The following is a 9,826-nucleotide window of genomic DNA, read 5'->3' on the forward strand; positions in this document are numbered from 1 at the left end:
ACCAATCTAGTTTTCCTCACAGTCCTGATGAAGCTTTCCTATTCAGCAAATTTCAAGCCGTAATATCAGTTCCGACCTGTATTTCAGTATAAAGACTGAACTAACTTGACTTTTCTAATTTTTAGAAAATTCTATTAATTGTAATTTGGAATAGGTTTTCGGAGTATGAATATGTTAAAGGCAAGGAAGAAGCAAAGCCTCCACTAAAAAGATGTGATGCCTTGTTATATAGCTCCTCCCATCCTTCTTTTAACCTGATGGGAAACCTATTTGGGGGCTTCTTTTTCTTCCATTTTTTTAAAAAAAAGGTTTATTTATTTTTTAGAGAGAGAGAAAGAGGGAGAGAATTGGAAGCAGGCTCTGTGCTGTCAGCGCAAAGCTCCATCTCACAAACTGTGAGATCATGACCTGAGTTGAAGTCAGATGCTCAACCGACTGAGCCCCCCAGGCGCCCCTAAAACCCGTTCAGACTTCTAAACACTAAAGAAAAAATTTTGGCTTAGACCAGCGTTCAGCCTGGTGCCAAACTTCCAATGGAATTCCAATCCACATAATAAAAATTGTATCCATAGAGGCTATCTTAAGTTAATCCTTCACTTCAATCTGTTCAACGGTCTTAACATTTCCTATTTTAAACAGCTAATTACTTAATTAAAACAATGTTAAAAAAAAAAAGACGTGACACCTAAATGCAATGCATGATCTCAGGTTGGACCTTGAACCAGGGGGAAAAAGAGCTACAAAAAGTATTATCAGAACAATTAATGAAAGTTGAGTATAGGCTATGAATTAAAAAATAATATTCTATCAATATTGAAATTCCTAATTTTGATAGTGAGCCTGTGGCTATGTTCTTTGGAAATACACTGAAATATTTAGGGCTAAAGGGGTATAATTTACCTCAAATGGTAATAACAACATGTATCTATCTGTATTTATATATATTCATGTTATTCATAGTATACATGTATATTACATGTATATGACAAGACCACAAATTATGAAGCAAATAAGACAAAATGTTAACTATGGATGAATGAGGTACAGGGCATCCTGGAATTCTTACGTCAAAATAAAAAGTTATTTAAAAATAAAGCGATATGTTCTCCTGCCTACAGAGGTGGACAGTTCTGCTGCACAGCAATTCCTTATCTTTCTCACACATCTTTATGTTTTCTGACACAGAAAGTCCTGAGGCTTGTATCCTGGGGTTAAGTTGTGCAACCAACTGATGGCTATGGTAACGAAACATTAAAGAAGATAAAATTGTGAAATAGTTGGCCAGCAGTTCGTCCACAGTTCCAGTAAAAGTCAGCAACCATGGATCAGGAGCTGGATCACACCATGTGGCAGTCGTGAATGCGAGGACATCCTTGTCCCCGTGTCCTCCAACTTCCTTTCAGGAGTTCGAGATGTCTAGAAACGTAAAATGCCCCAAGTGACACCGGACTTGGGAGGGAAGAGCTGATGACTTTGTTTTAAACACTCCTTTCTCCTTTGCTCTTTCTATCGCCTGGTTGTCAAGAGCATCTGCTGCTCCAGGAAGTCCCAGCTCCTCTCTCTCTCTCGTGTTTGCTCTACGCCTGTTGTTTCTGCTTCATCGGGGCCCTTAGAGGTAGCCCACCCTCTCTGTCTTTACAGCTGCATCTGCAGCTGGGGCCCACTTTTCTGATACAAGTTTGCAACTAGCTGTGTGCGGCCAGAAGGGCCATTCATTCTGACGACCACTGTATTGGTCCCTCAGTTCACACAATTCATATGAACATATGTTCATACAGTTGCTGGAGCTGTCAATGTTTAATGGCGGGGATGTACATAATCTGGATTTCCAGTCTCTCTTCACAAATGAGAAGATCTCATGACTCCAGGTCCTCGGGCCCTTTGGGGTAACAGTAGATGGGAGATATGTGTGGGGACAGTTTTTAGGCAGGGCTGGCCCCTCTCGCAGGCAACGGTCTCCATCCATCCATCTGGTCCACCTCACTTTTGACATAACCTGTAGGCTGCACGAGACACTTCATTTTGTAACTCACAGGTCAGAGAGAATCAGTGGGAATGTGATCACAATCTGTGAACACACCTATGTGACACCCCAGGTTCACTAGTTGCCTGCCATCTGACCCTAGGCTGCTGCTCTAGACTAAATTACTGCTATAGACTGAAGATTTGTGTCCTCACCCCCCGACGTCATGGGTTGGAACCTAATTCCTCATGTGATGGTATTTGAAGGTCGGGGTCTTCGGGGTCTTTTACACAATTAGGTCATGAGGACAGAGCTCTCATGAGTGGGATTAGTGCCCTTATAGAAGAGACTCCAGAGGGGCGCCTGGGTGGCTCAGTTGGTTAAACGTCTGACTCTTGACTTGAGCTCAGGTCATGATCTCATAGGTCGTGGGGTCAAGCCCTGGGCTCTGAGCCAACAGCAAAGCCTGCTTGAAATTCCCCTTCTTTCTCTGCCGCTCCCCTGCTTGCACTCTCTCTGTCTCTCTCAAAATAAATAACTTAAAAAAAAAGGAAAAGAAGAGACTCTAGAGAGCTTCCTGGCCCCTTGTACCATGTGAGGGCACGGCGGGAAGATGGCTATTCATGAAGCCAGAAAGTGGGCTCTCACCAGAACTGAATCTGCTAGCAACTTAACCTTGGACTCCTCAGCCCCCCGAACCATGAGAAATAAATTTCCATGTTTAGCCACCCATTCTGTGGCATTTGTGTTAGAGCAGCCTGAGCAGTCTCAGACAGTTGCCCAGCCCCCTTTGGGGCCCACAGAGTACCCCAGCCATGGTTACATTCCAGCCCTAAAGGTAGGGTCATTGAAGATTTCCTTATCTATCTTCTTCAGGCTTTGAGTTCCCTGCAGAAAAGTTTGATGTCATTTCTCTGATAGATACCTGGCACACAGCAATTCACTATAGGCTTATGTAACAAATAAAAAGCAATAGATGTCTTACCTGTATTCAACTTGTAGTTCCTCTTGGTCAAGGATGCATGTCTGATTCACCTTAGCATTCCAGCGCCCAGGGCAGGATCTGCTATAGGTAGATGCTGAAGGATGTATTGAAAGAATGAATAAATTCATGGTACGAAAGAGAATTTGTCCTTAATGTCATGTGGGGGAGAACTGGCTCCTCTTGGGGGGAGATACTGTTAGAGGTAGCTCTGTTGAGGCCCAACAGCCCCAGACACAGGGGTCAGCCACCCTAGGCATGGTCTGGTTTTACTTCCTTCTACAAATTGGGTTGAATTATAATGGAAAGCACTGTTCCCTTGACTTCCGCCCGCCCACCCACAGTCTTGCTCCTCTGCACAGGACCTTTGCTGTCCCCCTCTCCCTTCCCCCACTCTTCACACTCAAGCCCTAGAAGCCTTCTTTCAGTCTCTCACACTTTTCACATCTCCTCCCTTAGAGTCCTCTTCTGTGGGCCTGGCGGGTGGTGACATGTGAAGGTAGCCTGCGATCCAAGCAGCTCCCAGAGACTTCCAGAAATCTCTATCAAAGCAGAGTGGCCTGGAAGCAGCATAGAGCTGATGCACCTGGAAGAGCTGGGCCAAGGGTAATGGGGTGACTCCTTGGTGGTGACCAACCGGAACCAGATGACATTTCAGCAGAGGCCACGGTGTCCTTTGGACTTAGTGGGAGTGGCAGGACCCAGGGGACCAGGCACACTGCCCTTCCCACCTCTGCCTCTCCACAGCCTCCTCCCCTCCATGCAGAGGGACAGTTAAAAATTTTTTATCAAAGAACAAGTAACTATAAAATAATATCTTAAAATGTATTTATATATATTTAAATACAAAAATATATATGGATATATTTTAAATATATTATATGTAAACATATTTACATATAAAATGTTTGTGTTTATATATATAGAATAACAAATGAAATNCTCACCCCCACGTGACCTTCTCCCAATTCTGGGTCCTTCCTTTCACCTTACAGGAAACCACTTTCCAAAGTTTTGGTTTAAGGTTCCTTTGTTTATTAGTTTTTTAAATGTTTATTTAATTTTGGGAGAGAGAGAGAGAGACAGAGCAGGGGCGGGGGAGGGGCAGAGAGAGGGAGACACAGAATCAGAAGCAGGCTCCAGGCTCTGAGCTGTCAGCGCAGGACCCATTAGGGGGCAGGGGGCTGGGGAGGGCTCGAACTCACAAACCGTGAGATCATGACCTGAGCCCAAGTCAGCTGCTTAACTGACTGAGCCCCCCAGGCGCCCCTACCATCCTATTTTCATTATGGTTTTACCCTGTGTGTTTCGTACGAGCCAGACTCTATTATTTGCATTCCTAAAGAATATCTTGCATACTTCAGTATATTTTTAAACTCTAGACAAATGGAATCACTCTCTGCTTGTCTGAGATTGTTTAGACTGAAATGTCCTTGTGTGTCGCTGTGATTCTTGTCCACTACTGTAAAATATTCTTCTATGCGCATATACTTAAAAAAGAAAGTCCACTCTTCTGCTTATTGGGCAGGTTATTTCTGCTTTCTGCTGTTAAGAACAGTGTTGCCGTATCTTACCAAAAATGCTTATAACTTATAAAAAAAAAATGAAGTGGAGAAAATGGACATGACTTCAACCAAGTAATCAACTTAACATTGCTGATAAGGGTGGCCACTGTGTTCCTCCCATGTGACACGGAGTAGGACTCAATACTGCTTCTGTGGTGATCTAGTCAAAGCACTTAACATGTATCTACTCATGAGAAAACATCAGAGAAACCCCAGTGAAAGACCTTTTATAAATTAACTGGCCTGTATTCTTTTTTAAAAGAGACTTTATTTTTTAGAGTCGTTTTAGATTTGCAGCAAGATTGAGCGGCAGGTACAGAGATTTTCCATCCACGCTACTGCCCACCCTTCCTGGGTTCACAACCCTCCTGGGAGCTTCCCGGGTGAAGTATGAAACCGGCCCCTGACTGCAGACGGCAGGGAGAGACGGAGGAGAGACGCAGGCCACTCCAGGTTGGTAGGTGGCAGGTTAATCAGCAAGGGGAGCTTGGACACAAGGCTTGTCTTGGGCGGCAGCAAAATGAGGGGTCCCCGCCCCTGCCCGCCACGTCTTAGGTTTATAAAGAGGCCTCACGTGGGTTGAATCAAGTACACTGTGCAAATGTTCTCAACAGCACATCACTATCTCAAGGGGATATCGCTGGAGCAGCTTCTGGGAGCAGGAAAGGCAGCAGGACCCACATGCTAAGACAGGGGAGTGGATGAGGAGCTTCCTGGGCCCAACTCACAGGTTGAAAGGCAGTCCCGTCTTTTGGAAGCCCTCCCCCCTGCACACCTCCCCTCCCCCACCACATATGCACAGCCTTCCCCACTATCCAGAGTCTGCCCCAGAGCGGCACATGTGTTATAATCAATGGTGCTACATTGACACATCATCACCCAAAGCCCACGGCTTACATTAGGGTTCACTCTCGACCGTGCACATTCCGTGGGTTTGACAAATGTATGATGACACTTGTCCACCGTTATAGTTTTGCTGGCCTAGAAGTTCTCTGTGCAGTGCCTACTCATCCCCGTCTCCCCCCAGTGCCTGGCAACCACTCTACCTTTTCTGCCTTCACAATTTTGCCTTTTCCAGAAGCTCAAAGCGTTGGAAACACAGCAGGTAGCCTTTACAGACTGGTTTTTTTCGCTTAGTGAAATGAATTTACGTTTCCTCCACATCGGTTCACGGCACGATAGCTCATTTCTGTTAATGCTGAATAATGTTCCATCGTCTGGATAAATTATACAGTTGCTTTATGCATTCACCTATTGAAGGACATCTTGTTTGCTTTCAAGTCTTGACAGTTACGAATAAAGCTTCTGTAAACATTTGTGTGCAGGGTTTTTTAGTATATAAAAATTTTAAGCTTATTTATTTATTTAGAGTGCATGAGCGAGCATGAGCTTGAGTGGGGAAGGGGTAGAGGGGAGATAGAATCCCAAGCGGGTTCCAAGCTGTCAGGGTAGAGCCTGATGTGGGGCTCGAACTCATGAACCCTGCGGTAATGACCTGAGCCTAAATCAAGAGTCAGACACTTAACTGACTGAGCCGCCCAGGTGCCCTTGTGTGCAGGTTTTGTGTGGGCATTAATTTTCCATTCATTTCGGTAAATACTTACAAGTGCGGTCGACTGCTGGATGGTGTGGTAAGAATACATTTAGTTTGGAAAGAAACCTCCAGACTGCCTTCCCAAGCCGCATTACCATTTTGCATTCCCACCAGCAATGAATGAAGAGTTCCTGTTGCTACACATCCTTATCAGCATTTGGTGTCAGTATTTTGGATTTTGGCCATTCTAATCGTTGTGTAGTGGCTCGCAGTGTTGTTTTGGCCTGGATTCTTGAAAACTATCAATGGCACAATGAGAAAAGCTGAAGAAAGATTAGAGGCAGTCAATAGAGGAGATAAATAGATGGTGGACTGCATCCTGCCTCCGGGGAAAAAATGTGCATGAGAGACATTATCAGAGCAGTTGGCAAAACTGGAATAGTTAATGATTTAGTGTTAAATTTCCTGGATTTGATCATTCTGTCTGTAGATTTGCTTTTAGGACCTACACACCGAAAGATTAAGGGCCAAGTGGGCTTAATGTATGCAACCTACTCTCAAAATGAATCAGGAAAAAAATATATAAATATAAATAAAGGAAATGTGGCCTAATGTTAGCAATTTATGAATGTGGATCATGGATGCGTAAGAGTTGTTCGCACTATCTGTGCAACTTCTCTGCAAATTATTTAAAACGAAAAAGTTTAAAAAATTAGAAAATAACAGGTCTGCCTTTAACACTCCAACCCATCCCTTGATGCACACAGACAAGTTTCTCGAGCATATTCTTAAAAAGTGGAGTCGCAGACTGAAGGTGAGTGCATGTTCAACCTGATCAGCTAAATATTTTACAAGGTGCGCCTGACATCCGTCTTAATTTTATTTATCACTGTCTTCCTCTCACTGAGATGTAAGGTCGTTGGCAGTGCCATCAAGGTGAAGGGTGCTGGTTAGAAATGCAAATCCCCAGACCCTCACCCCAGACTTGCTCAGTCGGAAGCTCTGGGGCACCGCCTGGGAATCTGCGTTTTCACAAGTGCTCTACGCGGTCACAAACTTTACGCAGCGCCCGGATCCGCTAGGGCCGGGTCTGGCTCCTAACAAACGAACAAAGGAGCCCCAGAACCCGGTGCAGAACCCGGGGGCGGCGCGCCGTCCCCAGGGCCCCCTCCCTTGCGCGGGCGGCTCCTGCTCCCGGCCCCCCCCCCGGCCGGGTGGCTGGGTGGGGGAGGGNGGCCCCGCCTCCCCTTCCCTTGACCCCGCCTGCTCCCGCCCAGACCGCCGAAGGAACCGTCCAACGTCTGTTCTTCTTAAATAGAGATGAAACTACTTTCCTGGCGGGGTTGTTCTGAGGCAGAGAGTTCGTTGTGCCCGATGACTGTTACCGGGCATTTGACAGGCTCCTCTTTTCTGTGTATACCATTCNCGCGCCCGCGGGGGGAGCGGACGGTGCCCCGCGGTTCGTCCGCGGGGGCCTCTCCGCGTCTTCATCTAGAATTTCACACCGTTGTCTTTTCCCCCTTCTTTGCGGCCGCTATAGTTCTGTGATTGCTCGCTAAAAATAGCCACAAATTGCAGTCCTTGATCCTCTGAGCCCTTTCTCTGGGGACGCACAGGGTTTTGTTTTTTTTTTCAAATTTTTTATGTCTTTATTTATTTTGAAAGACAGAGACAGAAAGCCAGTGAAGGAGGGTCAGAGAGAGAGGGAGACCCAGAATCTGAAACAGGCTCCAGGGTCTGAGCTGTCAGCACAGAGCCCGACGTGGGGCTCAAACCCACGAACCGTGAGATCATGACCTGAGCCGAAGTCGGACACTTAACCAACAGAGCCACCCAGGCGCCCCCTGGGACGCACACTTTTAAGAATGGGCTGAATTCCCTGTTACTGGATAAAGTGACTTTAACTTGGCAGCTCTTTACCAGATTTTGCCAAGAAAGCTCTCTTAAAGCCCCGCTTCTACTGTACCTCGTGGGAAACGATTTTTAAAGGTATATATTGCATTTATGCTTCTATTTTAATGACTACAGAAATAGGTTCATGGCATATTCCAGACTCTGGAGGTAGAAGTTTTTTGTTTTTGTGTTTTGACTTTGCTTTGAGTCTGGCTGGACTGCAAGATCTGTTTTTCCTATTTTTGAAACAGAGCCACGTTCCGTTGCATTCATAAGAGCAACAAAATAGCACAAAACCCCAAATAGGTGAAAAGCTGAGTTATTTCTATGCTTACATTTTTATATGAGGTATCGGTTTTGTGAATGTTCTGGTAATAAAAAAAAAAAAAACAACAGTTTTAAAATAGAACCAGGGGATAAGATTAATAAAGTTCTAGGACAGTGAAAAATGATGGCTGGCTCTTACCAGCCCTATTTTTTTAAGCTAAAAATGACTCACTTAATACTCTCTTTTTTTTGTATAGCTTTTTCCAGATTGCCGTCTGAACCAAATCTGCATGATATATCAAGGGGGAAATGTTTTATTTTTAAAGCTGGAGAATAGTAGAAACTGATTTCTTCACTATATACAGATGAATTTGAAACCAGAGGCATAGGGAGGAGGGGAAGAGGGTTTTACTTAATGTGGCCAGAAGGCAAAGGTTGTCTCCCTCAGCATGGTGTCTGTCCTCAAAGATTGGGATGGTCACGGCTACTCTTCAAAACCCTTTACTTAAACGTCAGTAAAATAGCACCTGTGTTGGTATTTTGAGATCTCTTATGGGGCAGGAAAAAGTTGAGAGTTTTGTTTGTAAGCCAGACTCTTCTCTTAGTTGCTTCAACTGCAGATCACTGAAGGAGTGATTTTAGGTGGGGTCACTGTGTGGTTTATTTTTTTCCTTGGCGATGTTTCTCTTTTCCGACTTGGTGTATGGGTGGGGGCCGTGGGTTTTATGTCATCAGCCTATGTTAGGTCCACATCACCAGCACTTAGTGCCCCCACCCTCTTCTCCAGAACCCGCCTGTCAGAGGTTGAGCAGAGCCCAACTTGAAGTGAATAAATCCCCCTCTCCTCTCCAGGAAGGGCTTCTATAGAACTCAGATCCCAAGTCAGCGGCCTTAAAAATCCCATCCTGTGCCCTTTTTTCTGAGTGCTCTTCTGAGAGTTAGAGAATCCCGTTTCATTGGCAGAGGCTTTAAAGAGCTGCATTCATACCTCCTTCCCTTCCTTCTCGCTGGCAGACTAGCCTTTTTCCGGCCAGGAGGCTAAGGCCTTCTGTAGAACTCTTTCAAAGGCATTCCCACGCAGGCCACTCACTGCGGTTCCAAAACACCAGCGCAGACATCTGGGAGTCTGCCACCCATCGTTGCCACCCGTCACTTCTCGGGCGTAGCTACCGCCTCATCTCCAGGGACTGGGTGCCAATCCTGGGGCACTGTCATACAGATACATGCTACCTTTGATGCTCAGACACCCAGAATGCACCAAATATCCCTTTATTTTCTGCCTGCAAACCTCATCCCCACCTCCGAGCGGCCCTCTGGATTGGCTGAAGGAGCCTCTGTGCACAGACAGCGCCTCAGTGTGGGGGCCCTCGGCTCCTTGGTCGAGGGTCCGCCCAGGGAGGTGTCCATACCCCTGTCCGCCTGCCCTCTGGAGCCCACACCCCAACACACGGTTCCCCCCCGGAGGGCTTCTGCCTTCCTGGTCGCTGTCCACAGGGGTGCCCACCCTGAAGCTCCAGGGCCACAGACCTTCATCGATGTTGCCGGGAGATCGGGAAGCACGCCCGAGTGTACTGTACTGGAGGCAGGGATTTCTTTTTTCTGTTTGGCTCACTGTCACAGTC

The sequence above is a fragment of the Crocuta crocuta genome, unplaced genomic scaffold (genome assembly GCF_008692635.1).
Source record: "Crocuta crocuta isolate KB4526 unplaced genomic scaffold, BGI_CrCroc_1.0 scaffold70, whole genome shotgun sequence".
In the NCBI taxonomy this organism is placed as follows: domain Eukaryota; kingdom Metazoa; phylum Chordata; class Mammalia; order Carnivora; family Hyaenidae; genus Crocuta; species Crocuta crocuta.